Source organism: Falco cherrug, chromosome 2 (genome assembly GCF_023634085.1).
Source record: "Falco cherrug isolate bFalChe1 chromosome 2, bFalChe1.pri, whole genome shotgun sequence".
NCBI classification, from domain to species: domain Eukaryota; kingdom Metazoa; phylum Chordata; class Aves; order Falconiformes; family Falconidae; genus Falco; species Falco cherrug.
The window spans coordinates 96,905,302-96,931,534 of NC_073698.1; the positions used below are offsets into that span (position 1 = coordinate 96,905,302).

The 26,233-nt window shown below is 39.3% G+C and overlaps 1 protein-coding gene across 4 annotated transcripts in view; it reads right to left on the bottom strand.

Moving 5' to 3' along the window:
* TBL1X (transducin beta like 1 X-linked) overlaps positions 1-26,233 on the bottom strand; it is a 199,908-nt gene that overhangs the window by 113,946 nt on the left and 59,729 nt on the right. The window lies entirely within an intron of this gene.

The following is a 26,233-nucleotide window of genomic DNA, read 5'->3' on the forward strand; positions in this document are numbered from 1 at the left end:
TTTGCTATAGACCTCTGCTATAAAGTAAAAGCTATATCAAGCAACCAAGTCAGCTCAAATCCCAAATGTTTTCGTGTTTTGCATTTAAGGTTGGATGGTAACTTTGCTCTTTTCCTTTACTGCAGCTCTCAAAAACAATGAGCAGTCCACAAGAGATGAAAATAGTTTCTTAGTCTGAAAATCATATGGAAAAAATCAACTACCTTTAAAAAAAGTTATAAATGTCTGGACTAACTTTTCCCAGATTTTCCTTCTTCGGTTATTTAATGAACATATGGTTATTTATAACGTGAGCTACATTTGTAGTATTTCAAAAATTAGTTATAAACATGCCTAGGGCTACTCAGCTCCTCCCTACTGACCTCACTCAATACCCCTCCAGTATTGTTTGCTTTGGGATCTCTTTGACAGTGAACCCATGTTCTTACTTCAGTGTCTTCTCTCTGCAACTTACCTTAGTTTTCCTCTTTTAGCAAGCACTTTATAGCAAGTTACTTCAATTTCAGAGAGATCATAACATCAGATATTATTTCAGACAAATAAAAACCTTGGCCAGCAGGCATAGCTGATTAAAAATACATATAAAATGAATGCAAGCTCAGCTACACTTTAAGTATTTAAGGGACAATAAGGAGTCAATCATTGAAGCTACTGAAATGTAGCAGAAGCTAATAGCTGGGTTGATGTCTTGTTGACAGGCACAATATAGACATGTGTCCAACAAGCAAGGCTCCTCTCAAAGTCAGGAGGTGGGAACTTCTGGAGCATGATACACCTGACAGGTGAGACCCTGCCCCAGAAGGAGAAAGGCCATGGGTTGGGTGCACCTAAGCCTGCGTCAGGGATGGCTCCGAGGTAGACAGACACCTCTGTTGCCTGACATCTGTGTAACCCAAGTTAGGTTGGGCGAGATGTTAGGTGAGTGATCCCACCCATAAAAGTCATAAAAAGTAACAGGGATACAGCTAAGAGACTAGAAATACAGTCTTCTACTTTTCTTTCTCATGTGTGTACGTACGTGTGTGTGTGTGTGTGTGTTTTTATATTTTTTCAACAAAAAGAGTTAGGCAGCATCACCCTGAAAATCCAGATGAATCTGCTTCCATGTTTATACAGTTTATTTTACTCACTGCTAGTATCTATGGGGTTTAATGGAACTTCTCATGTAAATATACTGGTTTGTTCAGAATTCTTTCCTGTTTAATGGTGATTTAGTTCAATTCAGTGTATCATTTAACTCAATAAATGGTAAAATGACAGGTTTCTCCTTTGCAATCAACATAAACTGCAAATGTAAAGTATTTATCAGAACATGACAGGGTTTTTTACTCCAACTTCTAGTGTTTCTTCAAGTACTCTAGTATACTGATTTTTCTACTTTTGAAATTCAATCCTACTATAAAAACCAAAATCAAAATAAAACATTGACTGAAACATGAATGTTGCCTATAAGCACAGCTTCAACTGAAAAAGAAACTGCTCATTTCCTAAATTTCTTCGTAAAGTATACAGAATTACTCTTTGGTTTAATGTTCCTATTCACAGTTAATTGTATTTTATACTTCATCTGGGGATTCCACAGACCTCTGTCCTTGACTCTCTTATTCTCCACGCACAAGGGAATCTCATTCAAAAGTGATTTTAATTCTCATTTATGAATAGATAGTCTGTGCTCCAGACTTGCCTCTTCTCCACTGAAGACCGGAATCCTCATCCGTTTCTGATGTGATCAGGACTTTTGGCTGTCAACTCCAGACTAATTTTGAACACTCGGTACTCCTTTTTCCCCTTGCTCGGCAGCCCTTCTTGCTAAATTAATACTTCAGTACTGTCAGCATCACAGTCATCTTGTTTGTCACACATACTTGTAACACTTGATAACGTTACCTTTAACCTATACATTAGTACAGATCTCCATCTGGAAAAATCTCCCCCAAATTAACTTTGTTTTCCTACAGAATCATAGAATAACAAACTGGTTTGGGTTGGAAGGGACCTTCGAATATCACCTAGTCCCACACACCTGCCATGGGGAGAGATGTCTTTAACTAGACCAGGCTGCTCAAAGCCCCATCCAACCTGGCCTTGAAGACTTCCAGTGATGGGGCACCCAAAACTTCTCTGGGCAACCTGGTCCAGTGTGTGTATAACACCTGAACCCAACTCTTATTAATCACAAAGTTTATGTGTAACATTTCTAAGTAACCTACCACTAAATCACACTAACACCTCAAATGCAAGCCTTCCTGTCCCCCGCCTTTGTAAGGCCTTTCATAGTTCTTCTCTAACCTTCTTTATCTTATCTGCATGTTAGTGCCCTTGTCTACTTCCTACATTTTCAAATGGTGATCTCCGCGTTTCTTTTCGTGCTGCCTCTTCTACTGGGAAAATGTTTCCTAGAAACAACTATCAAGGTACTTCACTAACGTCCTTCGTACTCTTCAGAACTTTAGAAAAGATGAACATTTTCTATGAAAAAATTGTTGCTTTGATAAGAAAACCAAAATGTGCTAGTCTAATGAGAAAATAAAATCACTTCTTATTTGAAATAGAATTTCAAATAAGAATTTTATTTCTTCAGATATACAGTTAAGGGACTACAGTGACTTGTCACCAAATCTATTCAGCCTACCAGTGTTATTCCAGATTCACATCCTGCAACTTCTGCCTGGACTTGAAAGTCAGACTTTCTCTGTTATGGCTAACCAAAGTAATTGAGATTTTCCATGTAAAAATTTTTGCCACCACACCTGTTGTTATTCCATTAACATTACAGAGGCAACCAGGATAAGGTTTGGCTCTACACTTGGAACTTACTTAATGATCCAGTTGATGTCTGAGCCAGAAAATAATTTAATTTACAATTCCGTAAGCATTTTTGCATGAATAAAAGCACAGTACACAGCACATTAAAATACAAAGAACATGAAGATCTGATGCACAGAATAAGAGACAGACAAATTAATCCAGAGTACAGGCTTTCAGTTTTCTAAAATAAAATTTTATGTGTTAAACTTTTTGTACTGTATGGTCTCCTGAACACATGATTCCTTGTTTGTTCATGTTCTTACTGTGTCTGATTTTACTGTATGTGGTTGAAAAAGGTAAAAACTGTAATCATATCAAGAGTGTATTCAGACAGATGGCAGAAGGAAACACTTTGAAAGCCTAGTCTCTCAAACACCTTCACATCCCCCTCAGATGTTGAACCCAGGTGATACCACTCCTAGTTATTTCATGTCTACCACACAAACTCACTACCACCAAGCAAGGAATTCCAAGGTGTGCTTCAAGAAGCTTTCCAAACAAAAAGGTCTTCTAACAGATGTTTGGTGTTTTAACATGTTTTCCTAAGAAAAGCTACACAGTCTTGAAAGCCTTCTAACTCAGGCAGCTACAAGCCCTGGGTGGAATTTCTGCAAACCCATGCATGGCTTCATGAGAAAGGCTTTTGATCACGGACATCGGAAATCCCAGAGCAAAGACAATAGCCTACTAACTTTTTATCTTCTGCTGTTTCACAATAGCCAACAAAATCAAGATTAGTTAACGCCTCCTCAAACAAAAAAAGTGAGACGGGTCACAAAGAGTTTTATTTAGGTAAACCTCTGCAACGCTTTTATTATATTACAAGGAAAACATCAAAGCAAGCTTTTAACATACGCACCATGCTTCTAAAAACTCTTTTGCCTCACTCTGAAGTTTACAGCTTATCTAAAAGAAATCGGAGAAAAGGCATAAGAGCAAGACTGGAATGACACATCAGACTGATGAAACACTTAAAATATATGAACTATTCCAAGAAATCACAATTGATTAAGCAAACTTTCCTAATGTGTTTACTTAAGTTTTCTCTTTCCTCACAGAAGTTAGGGTGTTGTCCCCCCCATTTCTGTACTTCTCGAAATTCAGGCTGAACTGATCAGCACCACAAAGGTGCATTGTTTCTTCTACTCTTTCTTCTGCATACATAATGATTTATTTGTAAGGAAAGTGTTATTACTCAACTGGCTTATGTACTCCTAAAATACAGTGGCGAAGACTGAGAAATAAATCCACTGAGAAGACTGACAATAAATTGAATATTTAAGAAGTGTTGTGGATATTACTAAATACAGGAGCATAGGATGAGATTAGCATATCCCCATAACTGCGACCCAGACACTTGGTTTGTTACAGGTTATCAGAATATGTGCATGTGGGCAGGAGCTGTTGGACTGGGGGGACCTTCTGTTTCACAGAGGGTCAGTTATGGGAGATCACAGTGTGAGGAGAAGCATTGGGATGAGAACCTTCTCTACAATTACCCCCATACCCCTTCCCTACCCTGGGAAGGTTGTTCTGGGTTTTAAACAGATCACTCAGAACTTATACATATGAAGACACAATAATTTGATGTGGGGAGTTCTGCTTTAATTTAAATTAGCTCTTTGCTAATTTAGAGAAGATTACTTCTAACATGAGTTTAAACTTTTCTCTTACAACCAAGCTGTTTCTTGTTTTCAGTTGAAACAAATACTTTGTCCCGTAAATTTACTTAAAATAATTTTTCTTTCTCCTTTTAAAAAAGTGTGTGCCAGATTTTCAGTTCATGTATAAGACTTTGGTTAACTGAATTGTAACAGCTTCCAGCATATGAAAATCAAAGCTTATTACGCACAGCAGTGTATTTCATGATACAATATATGACATACACTGACAAAAAAAAAGAAAAATTATCAATGTATACACAATATTGCCAACTAATGGTTTCTTAATGGCACTAGAGAAAAGTGAAAATGAAAAATTGAAGGTTTTAATGTTAAACTATGCATCAAAACTACCGAACAGCAATTGCTGTGGCCACGTTGGAAATGGGGAACAGCAAGAGCTGATGATATTCCCTTTTTCCCTGCTCTGCCTCCAGCCTCCAGTCAGACCCACACACGCATGTCAGATGCCTTTAATCTGGAAAGATAAGAGCAGAAATGACACAGTGTCTCCTACGTATGTGGTGAAAAACCACTAAAAAAAAAAAGACTATCTTTTCTTTTTCTGAAAAACTGGGGGAAAAGTTTTTCCCGAACACAAATATGTCCTAGATATAAATTTTCCTAGGTTCAAATGGGGTCAATACCTTATTCTGCTAATTCCTCACTGGCCACTAACATTTTCTCCAATTGAGAGATGAACACAGTCTAGGAACATTTTCCAAACAATGTCATTTAATCCTGCTACTAATAGACTACAACAGGAGCACCGGTCAACACTTCACAGCAGTTTGGGGACACAGTGTTTTGTTTATTTTGATACACGCAAGCACACTCACATGGAGCTTCCCCAGCCCAGCACCCCTTCAGAATAACAACAAAAACCCCAAGAAAAAACAAAGACTACAAAAAGTTAAACACTGTAACAAAGTACCAATCAGCCTTACCATTTGACAAAACAAAACCTTAATCAAATAACATATAAGTAACCTAATATCTCCTTCTGCCTTAAATCCTTCCCTATTCCTCACCAACCCCCACTTCCCTTGAAAACCAGATGGCCCCAGCAATATGCCCTGAAGGTCAACAGATGCACCACGACTTTGCATGAAGAAAAGGTATATAATATCTTTAATAATATTTCCAGATGATAAAACTGAAAAAACACACGGTGAAAAAAGCACACCACCATGTAAAGCAAGGAAACAAACCGCACATAGCTATTGTGTTAAAATAGCCAAGATATCAATGAAAATAAAAGCCAAGTACTGAACTGTTATTAATGCTATGAATAATAAATAACAAGTGAAAAGAAGGCTGATTTTTTTTTTTTTAATTACTCTAAGAAATTACATAAAGAAAGGATACCAGGTAACTCTGGGCACTGGTAACGGATATGGCTACTTATTTGTAATGGCTGTCAGAAGTTATGAATTTCAAGATTTCCATGTTTCCATAAAATGTGCCTCTTTCTTTTGGCTTCATAGGAAATTGTGTCAGTGGGTGAGTACATGAACACTTGCATAGGTGAATAAACAGGTGAACAATTTAGCCTGGAGTGGGTTGGCTGAGTCTGCACTCAGTTCCAGCACAGTACGTCTGGAGAGAATCAAATGAATTACAGATTAAGCTTTTCCAGATTTTCACTGGTGAATCTGAGGTCCAAATCCAGGTCTATGAATCTTAATGTGAAAACAGATTCTCGTGACAACATTATTGTGCTCCACGCTTTCTGTGTGCTGCTACTTTCAAATCAAATTTGTCCAATTTACTGATAAAACCAACTGTAACTGCCAACTCTATCAGAAAGTCAGGTAGGTACCTTTCCTCAGAACATCCATGATGAAATATTTTATTCTGCTCCCTGTCATAACTGGGAAATTGTATATTCTTTACCTTTTGTGCATAGGTATAGTTGTGATCATGACTGACTGCAATATGACTCCCTAAGTTGGATCCCAGGACAGAACTGCATTTTAAGGCTTAGAAACTGAGGTTCTGTAGACATCCTCCAACTTACTACTCGTATCAACTGAGGTGTATCTATGCAGATATTCTAAGCTCACGGCACATAAAAAGTAGCACAAATGAACTTAGCACTCTTTCTTCAAAATAAAATAAATTGTTAGCACACAGTAACCTGCTCATGTGTCCTTAAGTTTAAAATTCTATGCTCCAGAAAAAACACAATTCAGTTTTATTTTCTTACAGGTTCAGGGCTAACAGTAGTTTGCAACAAAAAACCAAAACCTCTCCCAAGTGTATGCATCAATAAAGTACTCTGAGTAGCTACATTACAATAAAAGCGGCCTCTTTTCATTTAGAGTAGATTTATGCCACCTTTTCATATAAAACTTACTGTACTTGTACACAAGCAATATAATAAAGCCTATTCCTGTCTGAAACCACAATCATACAAGTCAAAAAGCCTTCAGCTACCTACTGCTAATAGTACAATGCTAATGTGGATATGCTGCTGGGACAAAAAGGTGGTAATAACCTTTAGCTTTGGACTGGTATTAGCAGCGCAAAGTAGCTTCCACCCAAGCAAATGATGAAAGCCAGATGGTACTTCACTGGCAAAACAGACAGGCAAGGAGGAATAACATAACCACTTTAGATTAACTCTGGTGTCCAGACTTTCTGAAGTAGGTCCAACCTTCAGATCTGAGGATCTCTCTCCATCAGAAAGCCTCTTCTGGTTTAGCCGAGATGCCATGCACACAGTAGGAAGTGTGTCTTTCCCATCAAGGACCCACTGTCTTCCCAAGTGACACTAGGTACAATGATAAAAAAACCCACAGTCTGGCAGATGGCACCTCTGCCAGCATTTTTTATGGCCCTGAGGAAGGCCCTTTCCTCTCTTTCCTGTCCACTCCTCATCAGCAGAGCCCTATGGTGTAGGCCAAGACAGAAATGGCAGCCATGCTGTCAGGGGACAGCAAACTGACCTGCAAAACTAGGCAGCACCATGGCATTGGGGATGTGCTGTCAGTCTCAAAAGCTAGAATGAAGTATGCAACGCACAGGCACACGAAAGAAAGTGCAACTGAAAAGAAATGAGACAAAATAAACCACACGTGCTGCTTCCCCCCACCCCCCCTTTTTTTTTTTTAAGTTTTTTTTTGCCATCAGTTTAAAGAGAGCTGAGTTCAAACTTGAAAGCAAGCTGTCTCTGGGGTTCTCAATCTAGAACCACTATTTGAAATAAAAGAAAATCCATTTGCAGACTGCTTAGGCCTTACACAGCCTTGTGCAAACATGATCATCACTATGGAATATACTTGACAATGCTAATGAGAAAATCCATTTGTGTGAGAATATTATTTAAGACAAGTTCTGTTGTGTGTTGGAGCTGTCAACATTCTCATGACTTCTGGTCCTCTGGGTACACTTCAGACTCCCTCATTTAAACACTCCAGAAATGGTGTCAAATGCAGGAGAAAGGACACCGAAACTTCCTTCCCTAAGAAGGGCTTCAGCATTGTGCTCACAAGCACATTTTTCAACAAATTCTTGTAATTTAAATGTATTTCTTTTGTATTCAGGTGGGCATGCAAAGGCATCCTGACTTTCAGTATTACTGAAGATACCGTAATACTATATTCTTGAAGAGGATTTAAAAGTCCTGAAGAGAGTGGGTTTTTTTCTCTTTCCCCACTCTGTGGAAGCCAGAAGGTGCACAGCATACTATCACTTCAAAGCTAACAGAGAAGCCAGAGAGGGTATATATAGGATAGGGAGACTCAATAAATCCTAACATAGTATTGTAAATGTACATTCTAGTTCAAGAAAAACAAGAATGAAGTGCTGAGAAATTAAAGCTATTAATCTGAATTATTTTATTCATTTTCATGATCCCACTGCAAAGACTGTAGAATCTGTAGGGAGGCTTCACTAGATTTTTGGTGTGAATAAGGCATAACATCATTACGTCAATGGAGCACCAGTACAATCTGGGAAAAGCTTATTACTGATGAAACTGAAAAATAAAGCGGAATGCATGTCAGCCCAGCAAAGCACACAACTGATTTCTAGGTTTGATTGTGTGGAAAGGGAGAAGTTATAGGAGAATAAAAGACTGTGAAAGGTGCTCCATTTTTAGAACACAGAGAACGCAAAATTGTAAACATTTTATAGTAGGCCTGGTTTGGGGCCTAACATCAGCAGGCTAGCATTCACTTGTGTAATAAAAATGCCAGCAGAGATCTCTCCAAAGCAGCTCTACATTATTAATCCATTGAAATATTTATTAGGCAAGACAGAACATCAATAACATTATCTTCTCAGTTTTCTAATTTTAAAAATATTTGGAATTGTATTAGATAGGTCTAATACTCGAACCACTTTGTTGCAATGCTTTTTTTAAAGATAAAAACCCTCTTCTAGCCACATCTGAATTAATTATTCTTCTCTTCAGAATTACGACTCAGCGAATATCAGTATAAAGAAGCTCAGAATCATCCAATCCAGCCAGCTGTTTTCAGGAGACAGGAAGCCTTGATCAATAGTAATGTATCATTTGTATTAAGCTGCTGCCTAGGAATCCTAACCATGAGTCTTACATGCAAAATGATATCAAAATCTAGAAAAATCCAGATGAAAAAAGATACAAGATAATCCTTGTTCCCGGAAGTTATAATTTAAGAATAAAATCAGAGATGTGGGATGGATGTATTATGGTAGATGAAAATTGTAAGAAAACAATGCATATGTCTCCAGGCCACACTGCAAAGGAGATATTCATACTAGCTTGAGTACTGCAAGAAACACCAAGTTCCATGCTATTGAATTTTTCCTGTAGTAAAGTATAACTGGCCCAGATAATGCACTGCCCTAAAGAAGCTGCACTACTTTGCTAGCCATGCTAACTTGGGCTTCTGTACAAAACCCCACACTGTGCAGTACTGTTACAGCCAATAAACATCGCTCAGCATTTTCAATTCAATAATTTGTCCTTCTTTGTTTTAAAGTGGACACCTCTTAGAGTCACCTGATCAGACTGTCACACTCTGCCCAAATGCATGTTGTCACAGACCTTGTGGGATCCATCCAAAACAAGGGACATCATAAAAGCAGTCAGTTGGGTAACAAGCCTGCTCCAAAAAGCACTGCAGTGAAGCCTTGCTCAGAGGGAAGGAGCAGCCCTGCCAGCTTCCATGCTGGCACAGCAGTATGAAACAGGTATTCTTTCCAAAGGGGTTTTTTCAAAACAAATACTGCAGTTTTCTCTCCAGTACCATTTTCAGACCCCTCTGCTCTAGTTGTTAAAATAGAAATGACGGTGGCAGAAGAATAAATGAAGCAAACTGTAGCAAACTGTAATATCTCCTCCAAATAGCATCCCTTCTATTCCTTTGATACGCACACAACCTGAATGTGTAGTTCCTTGAAAAAGCCTTTTTTTTTCCCCCCAATACGAAAACAAGGTTACGTGGACAGCTCTAGAAAATACAAAGGAAACACAGTGAGGGCTTACATTCACAAGAACACATCTTCTGTTTGATATTGGTGCAGCTGCAGTGATCTCTGTGCAGCATTTCCCCTAGGCTTGCAGCGACACTGAAGCAGCACAGCCGACCTCTGGAAGAGGGAATCGGCTACATGGGCACTCTCGTGTTTTCAACCAATGTGCAGTGTAGCATCCACAGAACTGGAGGTGTTCTAGTATAGGTTTCGCAGTGCTACATTTAACAGAGAAAAAGGGAGCCAAAACATCTTTCTCTCTACAGCTCATTACAAGATAAGAGTACTCTACCTTTTGCCTTCAACTGATTTAGACTGCATAGGTTGTGACTATGCTCAAAAGCAACACCGGCCCTGCAGAAAAGGCTTATTGCACTATTGTGTTAGAGATGACAGGGAAGAAGAGGAAAAGCTTATTCAGGGAAAGAAAGAAGCTCTCAGAAACCAATGTACATCAGTGCCACAATATTGATACTCCTAGCAGTTACCTGAAAACAACACTTCTGAAACACTGCTTGGAAGCTGGTAGGGAAGCCCACAGTTAAAGGCAACATGCCTGGCTCTGTCTGGGTTTTTTGTTTGTTTATTTTTCCCCTACTCTTTTTTTTTTTCGTCTTCCTTAGTACTGTAAACAGATGCAGATGATTATGAGCCTGGCTGTTAAGAGCTCTGGTTGTTTCAGACCAGAGAACTCCCCTGCATAACCTACCAGACAGAAGGGGTTACGTGAGCCCAGGGCTGCAGTGCTTCCATGGCAGCTCACAGGCTAGCCTACATTTGCTTGAGCAGTCGATGAAGGATTAAGCCCAGCAGATGTGTACAACAGATAATTGTCACATCTTTAACCACCACAGGTAAATCTACCAGAGTTTATGAGACATTTATTTTACAGGGCCAAATGCTAAAGGAGCTAATCGCTCTTATTAAAAGACTTCCCATGATATTCCAAAATAAGTTACTTGCTCTCCTAGAGTTCATGATAACATTTCTGCCTTTTTCAACAGGATACTGAGAGATCTAATTCATTAAAGCATCAAAATCATTTGAAGAATGGAAGGAAACAAACTGCTGCAAAAAGCTAGTACAATTTGCTAGAAATTGTTTTTATTATCCCACTTAGTAATGGGCTAGCGCACTTGAACAGCAGAGAATTTTGTAGTAGGCTATTCAGAGGAAATCGTTTTGTGCAGATCATTTCTGCGTTACTATTAAAACCTTCTTGGCCTAGAGATACTTCAATGTAATGGTTATATGCATCTCTATTTCACAACACATCATGTCTACTAATAATGCATTACTATGTCACTCAAAAGGTCAGAAAATTAAGAAAGTAATTTTAGAAGCACTAAATACTTTAGAAAACAACACTTCATTAATATCATCACTAAAAAGTGAGTGATTACAGTACCAGCACTGCAGAGGACAAATTTCTAACCTAAAATCTCACCTTGTATGTATGTGTGTGTATATATATTCGTGCACATGCATAGAGACACACATGCGCACACCCCTATCTGGGAAGGGTTCCCAAGGAGCACTGATGAGCACTTGGAATGGCTCCTTCCTACCCTTCCTCTGAAGAAGCCAACTCTTGAAGCAGACCGGCCAGAATGACAGTGCTGAATGACAAATCTGCAAGGACTAAAGGCAGGCAGCTACCTGGAAAGAAAAAGGATTCTTCATAGTGTATTTATAAATGCTAAATGGCCCGGGAAACTGCTGAGAGATTTCTTATGCTCAGATCCTCATTTTCTCTTGCGTGGTCATCCCTGGGACAGCTCTGGAAAACAAGGCAGCCATTTTCTCATAAGCTGTTACACTCAGCAAACCAGATTGAAGTGCTTGATAAGCTGCTGTTCTCTTCCGTGCCTGCAGCGATCCGAGGGGAAAAACAACCCATCACCCACAAACAGGTACAACCACAGCCATTTCTGTACTTGCCTGGTATGAGTCAGGGTGCAGCAGTGCAGATGGGGCTGGGGGAGGGGGGAGGGAGGGAGGGAGGCGGGAAGGAGGGAAGGATGGGGAGGCCTGGATGCGAACACATCAATATGCATAGCGAGTGCCTGCCCTATGCCAGCTGCTGATCCTACAGTTCATCCCTGCAAAACCTTACCAACCTGCGAAATAATGCTGCTTCCTTACACTTCTGCCTTTCCAAAAAATTAGCTGCTGCTGTTAGAAAATACTTTGCTTTTGCAGAACCTGTAGGTCTAAGATACTGCCTTGTGCACAGTGTGAAAAACGGCTCCAAACCTTGGGGTCAGGATGGGAAGGAAGTGATTGTAATGAGCATGGAATTTAATGTGCAGACACACACACACACACACACGTATATGTGCACCTGTATGCATGCACATACATGACCTAATTTTTGTAACCAACGTGGCTGTAAGCAACCTCTCTCACATGTAAGTAACCTCACTCAAATTGTTTGGGGACCAGACTCTCAAAACCACTGAGCACCCCAACAGTGTACAAAACTGGATATTCAAAATAGCTGATCGCTTGAGAATATAAAGGTCTGTACCCACATCTAAAGCAAGAAGCCATGATACCTACACTTACATCTACTTTTGTTTTCTATTATAATCCTCTTTCTTGTCATTTTTGTAAATCTCCCTATTTTACAGCAGTGTTTTGAAATTGACAGCAAGAATCCCTGGGCACAGGGAGATGCCTTTTTAGTCCCATGGAAAATGTGTTCAGACTTGGCTATGCTCAAAAACTGCTGGGGAAAAAAAATCCCACATAGTTTTCATCAGCTAAGACTACTAAAAAACAGCTGCTGGGTTCCCCCCACTATACCATGCGTGCTGCCCACCCAGCCCTGGCTTTTCATTTCAACATGAAGTCAGGCTCCAGCCAGCCCCCAGCCGGCCGGCGGCTCTGCTGGGTCACCCAGCCAGGGCTGAAGGAAGCCCAACTGGTGGGGGACACACATTTGGTCACTTATGATGGCTTCTGCTTGACTGGCATAAGCATGCTGCACCAGGCCCATTCTCTAGCCAGAGGCTGCACAAACAGAAGGTGATTCCCTGGAGCCACCACAGCTGCCACGTCTCAGGCTCAGCTCGACCCACAGAGGGTCCTGGCAGACCCACCTGGCTTGGCTCTGCTGGTGCAAAGGCACGCTTAATTCATTACATCCAGCATAGCCATCCCTTTCCAATGGCTGGTCCACAAGAGACAGCAGTACAATCCTGCTACCTAAGGTACTTGGGTAGGTAAGCTTTAAGAGAGTTTGTCACACAGTGCCAACGGCCAGAAATCCCAAACCTAGGAGCAGTGTCAATACTATGTGTTTTTAGCACTACACCTTGGAAGTTTCCTTTCCCTACAGAAAACAGTAAAACAGCTATGAAGACTACACATAAAAGAAAATGGCATTAAGACTGTGCAAACCCTAAATATGAGAACAGCACATCCAAGCTGCCAAAATGTAGGGCATCTCCTCTTCCTTGCTTCCCCTAGCCAGAGGCACAGCCTTGCTCTAACCTCTCCCTTCCCACCACCCCCCGCCCCTGCTGGGCTCTGGGCAGCTCCCACCACTGCCCACTGCTGCTCCCACCTTTGGCAAACAGCAGCAGCTGAACTCTGGCAACACTAACAAGGATGTTTCTTGCCCTAGTGCCTGCTCCAGCTTTTGAGCGCAAGCATTAACTTCGCCCCTGTAACCCTGACATTTGTACTTTCATATGTGCTTGCTAAGGCTGTTGTTAAATCAAGATGGTACCCAACCTACCATTCCTAGTGCCACCAACTCTATAACTGTTTCCCAGAGTTACTACATTACTTCACATGATGCTTTGCAATGGGGCTACCATAAAGGATGGCAGTAGACCAAAGGTGACTCTTGCTAGCTTTACAGAATCCCAATAAGACAGAAAGTTTGAATAAACACAAGGGAGTGCCTGTCCTTCAAAGACATTACGCCCTCATCTGTCACAAAAACTACTGAAGCATGGCCACATTCTGCATGACTAGCTGATGAAGAACCACTTTGTTCTATGACCACTGATTTTTACTGCGTAAAGTAGTAAGTCTTGTTTTTCTGCCAAGTATACACACACCAAGGCATTTTTTAATATCTTTTATTTTGGAATGCAGGATACTGTAAGGTTGAGAGTAGAAAGTTTCCTCACTCCACTAAAATTCCAAGTATGTAAAACCACAGCTCTATCAATCATGCCATCTGTGCTAGAAATGCCATTCTTTCCTCTCTCTCTCTCATTCTCTCTCTCCCCCCCCCCCCCCCCCTTTTTTTTTTCCCCGTCTTTTTGCCATGGTACTATTGTATCATGTGCAGGTGGTAACGTCTAAAAATATATCACAGAAGAGATATGTAAAACCAGACTACTCCTTTTCTTGATCAAAACAGTAAGTAGAAATGGACCCATGCTGACCTAGCTCATACCTCCTGGCACTGGAGGTTTTTTCACTAGACCAGCAATCCTTGTGCTGAAATGCAGTTTCCAGAAGGCAAGCACACAGTTCTTCACACCTGTTTGATACCATCAAACCAGATAAAATGGCTTGATCTCTTCCAGGAAGGATGGAGTTCAGCGGTGGAGCAAGGAGTCAGACAAGCACCATATGGCCAGAAGGGAGGGAAGACAAAAGCAAGGGCTGAACCATCTCTCAGCAGCAGCAAGAGTTACACTGGCTCAGCTGTGTTGTCTAATCAAGTATTCTAAATCAATTAAGACTGAAGCCAATTTGTACACATGAATCTTTGTATTTGTAAATGAACCTAAGTATTTCACAGTAATATTCCATACAGTTTAATTCCTGTAGTACATGGACTGGCTGAGCTCATTAGCCATGAAAACATGCAGTTTTATCAGGCAAGCTTTTGTCCAGCAACACAAAAAGTGAGCAGTGAATGAATGAACCCCTCCCTGCCCTGTAATACAATGGTCCCCAATGCAGGAATGTCGGTTAAGGTCAGATAACAGTAAAGGTGCTCTCTGTTGTTTGGAACTGTCACCAGGTTCAAGCTCCAGCCTGCTAAGGCCTTTTTATAACGTCATCATCATCATCATGAGAGAGTTTATTGACATCAGTCATCTGGTGGTAAGACCACCAGTGTTCCTAAATGATTCTCACACATCTTCCCAAAATACTAAATTTCTCAAAGGTTTTAAAGAGAACAGAAACCCACTTTTTTTGCCTGGAGAGCATTTCCCCAGGTTTTCATTCGGGTGGTGATGTTCAAGCAGAGGCAGGGTGGCTGCAGACACCCACTGAGGTAATCCTCCACACGTGCCTGCCTTGCCTCTCTACACAAATGGCTGACTCACTTGTCATTCAGTGGCCCATGATGGCAAATTTTAGCCCAGTTCTAGGCAGACCAGATCCGGCAATGGTTTGCTTTAAAAAGAGTGCACAGCAAAGTAAAGCATTTCAGCAGTGACTCAGTGTTGTGTATTAATAGCCAGCCTAAGCTTATTTAAGGCCCTACTGTTGCCATGTGTCAGGGGCAGGGGCTGGATCAGACTGTTGATCTGACTGAAAGCTCATCTCACAAATAAAACCATTCTTCAGCACTGCGTGGCAGCACGACGACAGAGCTGACAGCACCCAGGGAGCAGAAGCACGGGTCAAGAAGGGGAGGGAAGGCAGGATGGGCCCTTCGGGAGCTGTTGCATTTGAATCATCTCAGGTCAACTGTGAAGAGCTGGGATTCCCTTGGCCCACAGGAGGAAACAGAGGCTGTGAAGCTGCTGAAGTTGCAAAGAATTGGGCCCCACATGCAAGTCTTTATACCCACCGTGCAAAGTGAGTGGAACAGAAAACAGTGTTTATAGAAGCATCTTGTATACTTATTCTGCATGCACATAAATACCTGTGTGCAGAAATGAGGAGAATCAGCTCCCCGTATATGCTTTTGGTCAAATTGGAAAGTACAGTGAGGTGAGAAATAGAAAGAGTCACCATAATCTGATCAGCTGTGTAATCAAGACTAAACTGGGAGATCAATAAGGGAAACTATAAGGAGGGTTTTTCCCATTTTCTCTCCAGCATACTGTGCTGAAAATCTGGTGAAAATCTAATGGGATAAAGTAACAGATGGTAGGTAGACACCCAGGGGACATGGAATATGTTTAAAGACAATACTGGCTAACACTATGATTAAGAGTATATAAAATATCACAAGCCACTGAGTTGACCTAGCATTTAAGTAGTAAGGCCATAAACGCCTTAATATTCTAGGTTAGACTTACATAGTTTTATAGATACAAGACAAAGAGGAAGAACACTTACAAAAAGGCTCTACATTACACAAGTATCTGGGCTATTTAAGGGAATGGCTCTTGACCGTGTCTTGAGAAACGTGGCAAACTCCATGAATTCAATACAGGATAAAATAAAAAGGACTAGCAACTAAATTAATCAGCAGAGATGTAACAATAAATAATGGACTGAATCTACTGAAAACTTGGTTTATGTTTCTGGAAACATATGTTCTGGGAACAGAACAAGCCACCAGTGGAGCTGAGCAAACCATTATCATCTGGGCAACCTGAAGCCTACCTGACAGTATATCATTCTACCAGGTCTGTAAGGACTCTGGGGAAAAAAGCCTGTATCAATTCCCATCCATTTTCTCAAACACAAATACATCAATAACTTCCAGCAAAATCTTCCACGTAACCCACTGTTCTTCCAGTTAGTACACATGCAGGAGTACAGATTGCAGTCTGTAAGATGAACACACAAGCAGGCCAGCTCAAAGTAGCCTCTCATGCTCAGGCAACACTTTCATTTTTTTCTTGGGTATGGTCCAGTTTCCTATACCAGCCTAGTGAAAACTACGGTGGTCCCGTGTCTTCCAAATATTTGCCAACAATTAAATAATAACTATAAACAATACAGTCCAGCTGTAGAACCGCTTATGTCTCCATAAAATAAATAAACATTATATATATATGTAAACTCCAGAAATATACAGATAGATGGATACACACACACACTAGAGTTTTAAATGGAGTAGATGTAAACAAATGATATAAAAAAATATAAACCAATGCTGTATTATTATAAGCCAGTTATTTATGTAGATTTATTTTAAAATATGTCTGATTGCATTCATAGCACTGATGAAGAGAACAGTAATGCACTAAACATCATTAAACACTTAAACTAAAATTTCTCCTTGATCACCCCTTCACAACCACTTTGACTCCACTTTGCCACCCCAGACAAGAATAACCACATGACCTGAAGGTCAGAAAATTCTTACTCCATTATGAGAGCAAAGTGAATAATTTCCAAAAGCAGAGCCCTCTCCCATGCACAACCCTGCTTCTGGCTCTCCCATCTCCGACTGGCACTAATTTAAATTAGGGGATTGGTAGCTTTAGCACTTCAGCTGATATCAATTACCATTATATCATGCAAAGCACTCCCTAAAGTAATCAGGAACCAAGCTGCTTATGGAAATAGTGTAAAAACTGCACCAGAATGAAATAGAAGCCAGTATAAAGCAGAGACACAACCAGCCCCTCTGTAAGAAAAAAAAAGATTTAAATGGGCAGCTGCATTCTGCATCAGCAGAATAACAACCACTTCTGTGAATGGTTTTAAGGTGCATATAGAGGTCACTGTCTTCCACAGATTGGGTTACTGGAAAGCCAGTGGATAGTAACTATAGCAAGGAAGCAACAGAGTACTGGACTGCCTTAAAACAGCTGAGGAGAAACAGAATAAGCCAGAATGAAGCCGACTCTGATGCAGCTTCAGAGCAGGCATCGTCCTCTGATTTACTCACAGCTAGCTCTTGAAAACTTTGCAGTGTTTTTACAACCATAAAATCCAATAAAACAAGCCCCAAAACACACTATTTTTTTTATTATTTTTTTTAATCCTAGTCCAGGAAAATGGTGAGAGGTAACGAGCTTGGGCCCAATTAATTATGATACAAGGAACGGACAAGAAACACACACTTAGGAAGCCTAACTTGTAACAGCCATCTTTCATTGTTGTGCTTGTGTCTGTTCTTGGTATATACCCCCTATTTTGCCCAGATACAAAGTATGTTAAGGATGCTTAAACCAGTACTTGTCCTATAGGTCAATGCTTGCTCAACTGAGGAGCCAGCTCAAGTCATTCAGGGCCCACCTTGCACATACCGAAAGGGCAGATACAGATAGGCTTCCTGGCACCCTTCCATCCTACAATTTCCTACCGCTATTATACTGATCATTCAAATCTAATTTTAACAAGCAAGCAAGCCTTCTGCTGTCAGCAACCATTGTTACAAGACAGAAGGAAAAGACTTTAAACAAATTTTCATGCTTTTCAACATCTGCGTATTTGTCTTGCTTTTGTTTCTGGAGAGGAGCACGGAAGAGGAAAATAAGGGAAGCACTTTCCCAGGTAGGGAGCTAAGATGTCAGTGCTGTCACTTCCCATTTCCTAAACAAGCCGAATTTTTCCAAACAATACATGGGTAGCAGAAGGGTATTATTAATTTAAGAACCAATTCACTAAATTTAGACTAAAAAGTCTAAAAACCATGCTACACTAACAAAGCGATTTTGAAAAACATATTCCCCTAAGATCACATAAAAATAATGGGTTTTGTTTCAAAAATATGAAACATTTTCCACATGCTTTGGTAAAATCAAGTCCTACACAGCCACAGTATTTATTTTTTTAAATAACTAGCTATATGCATCTCTTCACAGCTAAGTCTGTGTGTAAATGAAACGCCTCCACCAGTTCAGAAAGAATCTAAAAATTTCCTTCATTGTATACTACCTCACAACAAGACACCACTGACCATGTTTCTAAGTGTTAGCATAAGAGATCAGAAAAAACAGAAGAATTTGAATGTTCTTCTACCTATTTTCAGATGGCTTTCAAAAGCGAAGTCAAAACAGAATAATGAAGAGTTGAGTTCATTAGTCGCACAGCAGAAGACATCATCCCATAAAATGTGCATTGGTAGTGAAAAGTTGCAAGGGGTAAGATAACCACTGAACATGATCAGTTCTGAAGATTATCATAGAAAAAGGACATAAACATGGTTCCAATAACCAAGGGTAAGACAACATCCATAGAAAAGTCATCCTGATAAGGAAGAAACAGCTCAGTTTGTTCTGAGTTAAAACACAATCAAGTTAGCTATGTGGCACATCCTGCTGTTTATAACACATAATTTTAACAGAAGATTAAAGCCATCTGCAGGTCTCCTAAACAAAACAAATGCTATACTGTGGTGCTGAAATATGTAAGGTGCTTCCATTACCTAGAATTCATATATTAGAAGGCTATTTTTACATTGGAATGGGAAATATCTAATAGCATTTAACACTCTTAACAGGTACAGAAAATATTACCTGTGTAACACACTGCCTAGGTTTTACAGCCTGCATAAAATACACCGTTACACTGTTGACTGAATGGCAGTAGTCAAAACATGGGGGATCAAGTCCTCTTAGACACTACCGAACATCCACAAGGTATTTAATTTGATCTCCTTGTTCAAGTGAGGGGCATTTGCATTCATTCACATTCAGCAAATGATTAATCTAAGAAAGCTAAGATTCTTGTCATTTATCCGTTTCTCCCAAACTCCATTTGTTCTTCTATGGAATTATGGCCATAAATAAAATGTTGCATTCAAACACGCTGTGATACAGCCAGCCAATTTCACTGCAGATAAAGGTCAAAGAAAAAAATTATTAAAAAACAAAATAACTTTTCCTTTGTTCCAAATTCTCTATATAAAACATCAGTGCCAAGCATTCAAGTAAACCCTGAGCGTCGTTCAGTCCTTACTGGGCTCTTAAACAGGCTGTACGTTTTATCTGCCATAATAGCAGCACTGGGCAGAAGGCATCATTTTTGGAGCAGGACAAGTTACTGAACTATTTCTTCAGTTTCTTGTACATTAACGACTGTGTTGCAGCTGTCACCCAGAAACATATGACCATCCTTCTCAGCTAAATAATCTGCATGTAAGCCCTAACCTTAACAGTAGACCTTCATAAGCATGAAGACAAAAAGAGACCAGTACATTATTTAACTGGGTTACTTCAACAACAGAAGTTTTACAACTCAAACATACAATTCTTGCATTATACCTAACTTTGAAACATTGCAAGAAATCTGTATTTTAGAAATTCATCTGAACAGGATGTAAAAATTTTAGCTAATGGACAATTCCTCACCCCAATTTCAACAATTTTGCAGCATTAAAATAGCTATGAATATTGGCGGAGTAACAAAATCTGTTTCCTGTTTGATTTTTCTACCTTTAACTTATTTCCAGTGCATCTTTATTTCCCTAACTTCCACACAAAAGAGCCTTCTCATATCATAAATTTTCACACGCTTATTACGAGATGATGACCAACTCACAATTCCAGTCTCTATTTAACAAAACAGATTAGATTTTCTGTTTCCTACCAAAAGATGAGCTCTTCCAGAACTTCCAAACTCTTTCTCTAATACATCCAAACATTCTGAGTTTCAGGTATGAGTACTGCTCCTCCACACTGCACCTCTGTACTAGTTAAATATTATCCATTCGATATGATGGCAAATACACTTTTTACATGTTAGTCTTACAATCCTACATCAAAACATAGTATCACTGAATGGTAGATTTACATGCAAGCTGTACAGTATGGCTGCAGCGCACCTCAAGATCCACAAATGAAAAATTCTGAAGGAGGTTTAGATATTATGGGCTTGCACAGATGAAAACAAAAAGACATCACTTTGCTATTCCTCATCACTATCTTTACAACTGAATAGTGCAACATGAAATAGTAAACTGAAAAGCACAGTAAGAAAACTTAACAACTAGAATCACCTGGAGATCTGGAATAGGGAAACAGGAGAAAAATGCTGGTATTTAGTCCAGAACGAGGATGTTCAGGAACAGCTCAACATAGCTTTTTTCAGTGACTAAAACTGGAGGCAGTAACTGCTGGATTTGCTTACAAATTCAGCCAGTGTTTTAGGGACAGGATGCAGGACAGGCTTCTGCAAAAGCAGGCAAATACTTAAGCATGTGTTATTATCATACAGTATTAGCAGAGACATAGCTCTGTACATATGGTTTCAAAGCACAGGAGATACTGCATCCACTGCTTTCCTCACCACAGATGTGCACACAAACCACTAGGCTGTTCTGGACTGATGCTTAACATTGACTGGATAGATTGGAAGTTGTAGGGAAAAGAAGGACATGGGACTTGATGCAATGAAAGGTAACACAGAAATACAAATGGAAAGTAACAAAGAGATACTACTTGGGAAAATGCAAGATATAACACATTTGATATATTAAAAAAAAAAAGTTAGTAATAAGGAAGGAAAGGAAAAAGTGCACTGAGACATAAATTAAGTAGGAGATATCATGGACAGCCAAGCTACATAGTAGAATTTTAAAAAAAAGAAAATAATCAGAAATCATGCTAGTAGATAAAAAATATATCCTCTATAAATTTAGGAGGACCTGGACTCCTGAATCTCCTGGTTAAATGGAGAGGAGTCTCTGAAAAGCGAAACCATGAAGTAGTGACTTGAGTAAAGACTGACAGATACATTTGTACAGGTGAAAAATGGCAAAGTGGGGCAAAGAGAAAGTGGGGTAATAGTTTACAAATATCTAAAGGAGGAATCTGCACAGCAGAAAGAGGAAAACATTTTTTTATCAGATATGGAAACTCAAGGAGGAGTAAATGGAAATTTTTGTTGGGTTTTTTGTTGTTTTTTTTTTTGTTAATGGAAAATATTGAGTGATTAGCAGGAAAAGCTTTTTGGAGGGGAACAAATGTTGACCTGTGAAAAAACTGCCAGAGGGAATACTGCAAAGCTACTGTTGGACAAAATAACAGAAAATGCGCTGATGGGAACAGTCATGTATCAGCAAGGACAAACACCCTGGATGATGCAAAAGACCACTTCTTAGTATGCCTATCTGTGCACCATGCATATTGTAAGTAAGATATACTACCTGAAAATTTGTGCTTCCTTTTTAATATAATGCTAATGTACTTTATCACTGATTCTAACAGGCTTTAATAGGAGGAAGCATATATTCAATTATTTTATTACATGCTTGGAATATAAATGGCAAGCATCTGCACTCTAGTTTACTCCTTCCGTCCTCACCTTCTCATAAAAAAAGCAGTGGCACAGTTCAGCATTCAAAGCAGCCCTCCCCAGCCCAGCTGCTTTCTTGGCCAGTTTGCTGGGATCTATATATCCAATCTAATTATTTTGATTCTCATTTCCAACCCTATCAGTGGTGCAGTGGTGCAAGAAATAAAAATGCCAGTCTCTTGAATGTGTTAGAACCTAAGAGCTAAAAGCTACTCTTTTGCAGAAGCATCACTGTGGCCCAAAGCTCCTGTCACCATGCAATTTAAGTTCAGTGTTCTGGGTGTGACTCGAAAGCCGTTTCCCAATGTACCAATATTGAGCATTTCATGTAACATTTCAGATATGCTACAGGTTGTTGCATCATCTTGTTCTGTCACAGTGTAACCGACTAACAAAACCCAGCAATGCTTCAGTTTAGTTTTTGTCTCTTTTTAAAGGCTTCCTTAAGTAATTCTTCTTTTGTTATTTTCCCCTTTGTTTTCTTAAAAGGGAAAAAATAGGATCATACCAGCTTATCTTCCCTTAAGTGATCAGAAGAGTCAGTAATACTGCCAAAACACCTACTATCCTCTCAAGTCAGGGGGATCATATGTTGCTCACTAGCTGAATTCCCTTGGGGGTCTTTTCCCTGACTATGTGCTTTCCCCCTCTTGAATTACAGTGTTACTTAGATTACTAATGCCTCAGCACCACCAAAAATATTCCCATTCATTTCCACAGCTTTTACAAATATGGTAACATGATTTGTGTTTCAATATAAGCGTCACCATTTTACTTTTTATTATGAATATCATATGTTTGGCAAGCTGTCTGACCTTCCTTATGATGATGAATGCCACAGCAAACAATTTGCTGTATCTTTAAAGAAATGGCCAATTCAATTACATTACGCCAGAAGCTTTCAAATCCCTCTCTGCCAAACGTCTTTGCTATATCCTGCCACAGACAGCCGATTTGTATTCCAGCACAGTAGGACACTTGTTTTATTGAAGCATACAGTTCTAGTTAGGTACCATCAACAGAGCACTATTTCAGTTCTCCAGCTCTATGTTCCTTCCCACTGCCTCTAGCCTCAGTTATTAGGATTTTCAATTTTACTGACCAAACGTGTATGCGTTACTAATTACATGCATGAAATCCAGTAGTTATCGACTGCTACAACAAAATACATTAGTGACCAATTACAGGAGTTCTTGGCAGCAATGGTTATCATTTTAGTGGATTTAATCATTGTACTTAAAGTGAAGCTTGAGATTCCCTTTGAGATTACACCACTAATTGCTTCTGTTTTGCCAGTTACTGCATGAGCTGGTTTGCAAAAAGGATCACTAAAGATGCTTTCTAAATATTGAAGAGCAGCAGATGAAGCCTCCTGTAATGACACCCCCCTCCCCCAACCACAGTGTCAATTAATTCATACCACAATGCCAACTGCCGATACGTATCCCCCTTGTCATCCCCTCTTCCCTTCTCATTACTAGTTATTTGGGCAGACAACAGCAATACAGCTGCACTGCTGTTCACATGAATTTGCATGACATTTATTTATATTGAGAGTTGAGAATATTACACTTTAAAAAAAATACAATTTTCTCCCATCTTCTGTGTTTGCAGAGGATGCTACTTGTTATTATTATAACAGCATGACTGAACGACCTTAGACCTTTAAGAAAAAAAACCCAAAATAACAACCTAGGCAAAGTACATGACTTATTACATGCACAACACCACCATAATAGGTTCCACTTTCCAGGAATCTCTAAAAACAAACACTCCCCCTCCAGAGGAATTTGTAATATAACATATTGTTCTTTAAAAGCCCACGTCTACTTCCAGATCCCCACTAGTGATGAATTATCTGGTTTACAGCCTCATAAAGTGGAAGTGTCTATATATTTCAATGCTGAGGCCAACCACAGGACTTTGGTACCTTTCAAATGTAGTGATAAACAACTTGCCAAACACCAATGAAAGGCTAAGACACATGGCTTCAGGCAAAACAAGGAGATATAATTTCATCAGCATTTTAGGTCTGATCAAAATAAGTTGTCTTTCAAAGACAGAAAGTGTGGGGGAGGGTTGCAACGACAGTTCTGTTAGATGTCTGAGAACAAGGTATTTTAATAAAATAGTTTAAATAATTTTTTTTTTTTGGTTCCTTTCTATTAAAATTTCAGGTACTGGAGCTTTCCATTACTCAAATACCACTTTCTGAACAACAACAGAAATATTAAATAAGAAGTATAAAACCCCCAAAAATCCTCATCGAAAAATTTCTCATGAGATTACAAAACCTTCTAGAATTGTTTCATCAAACATCAACTTTTTTAGGATTTCAGTAGATGCTAAATTGATACAACTCTAATTAGAAACTTAATTGCACTCTGTGAGAGAGATACTGTAGAGTTTTCAATCCCCAGAGACTTCTAGACTATGAACAGCAGAGCATATGACATCTTTAAAAACTGTCAGAAACCATACACTATGATTTACAAAAATAATAACAATCTCCCTGAAATTAACTGCTAAAACAAGAGCTTTGTCCTACAGTATCAATAGGCTGTAGCAACAGTACCAGTTGGCTTCACTTCAGCCTCTAAATACGGTATAGGCTATTATCTACTGATCCCTGAAAAAGAACATAATGCAGTACACAGAGGGTTGCATCACGGGTACGTCTTTTCTTGCTTCAAAACCAAATGTAGGTTTGTACAAACACATCGATCTTTCCAGAACACCAGGGACAAGAAATGCTATGTGCAGGATGCTCTCAAAAACAAGGCCAGGTCATTTCCATGCTTAACAGAGAAAATCTTGCCCCAGGGAACTGAATTTCAAGTCTGAATGAGAAAATGTGCAGGTGATACAGTAACTACAATAACTGGCAAATAATAAACTGGGTAAAACCACCTAAATTAGAGATCAATCCTATATTCATAAAGGAACAGACTACACAATTTAATTGGATTATCCCCATCTCTTAGTTCAAGAGTTCTTGACTTCTGCCTTCCTCACAACACTTAAGGACAATATTCAAGTAAAAAGTAACGTAACACTCACAAGGTATCTTTGTCAAGGCAGGAGTCACTACACCTACAAATCCTCAAACCCAGCAGAATGACCACCTTTCTTTTGTATGGGCAAGCTCCTGTCTCACGTACGCAAGCACGAAATTTAAACTGTAATTGCACCTGGAGTTTCTAGTGCTTCCCTCCAAATGAGCAAATGGGAACAAGACAGAAGAAAACACTCCCAAAATGAACAGCTGAGCTTATGTAGCAACCAGAATACAAAAGGTCAGGAAATACCTGTCTTTCATCACTGTCAAAAGCAATAGACTAAAATATGCAGAGCAGGACTGATAACACAGGAAATGAATGAAAACATTTGCTACATGTTAGTATAGAAGTTAAAAGAAACAACGCAAAAACCTCTCTCAAAAGTTCCCTGCTGGATTTAAAACAGAGCTGTTGAGCCAATTTTGAATTCAAAACATGGTACTGTCATTTAAGAATACTGAACTCTCCTTCAATAAATCTTACACCTTCTTACTAGTCCACAGACCTAATTCCTAAAACCATACATAACGAGCACAAGTATAACAAGGCATAATATTTACAGGAACCAGAACTTCAATGAGAATGACAAATACACTGGAAAACAAGAAGTTACTTAGAATGCAGTCTCAGGCATTTGTGCTTCACCCTTACAACTTACAAGTCAAGGAATAATAATGCTAAATGCTGCCATGATGCATTTCTGAATGAATTAAATCTTATGTGTGTATAGCTCACAAAGCCTGGCATACTTTTAAATTGCATATTTAATTCTCTTTAATATCCAAAGCAATGAGAGACTTTTTTTGTCTACTACTCTATCATGAAGAGATAAAACCACTGAATACTATGGCAAAACAAACACATTCTTTCACAAAGTGACACGACAGATATCAATTTGTAAGTTCATGCATTCAGTACAAGAATATGATTAAACCACAGCACAGATTTGGAATAAAATGAACAGATAACAAGTTTATATCAAGAGACTCTGAGCTGATAAGTAGAGTTTGTAAAATTTAATGTAGATACCAGTAAGGATATTCAACTTACTGAAGCATCCTAAAACTAAACAATTCTTTTAGCATGATAAATACCAGAAAGGCTCCAGCTCTG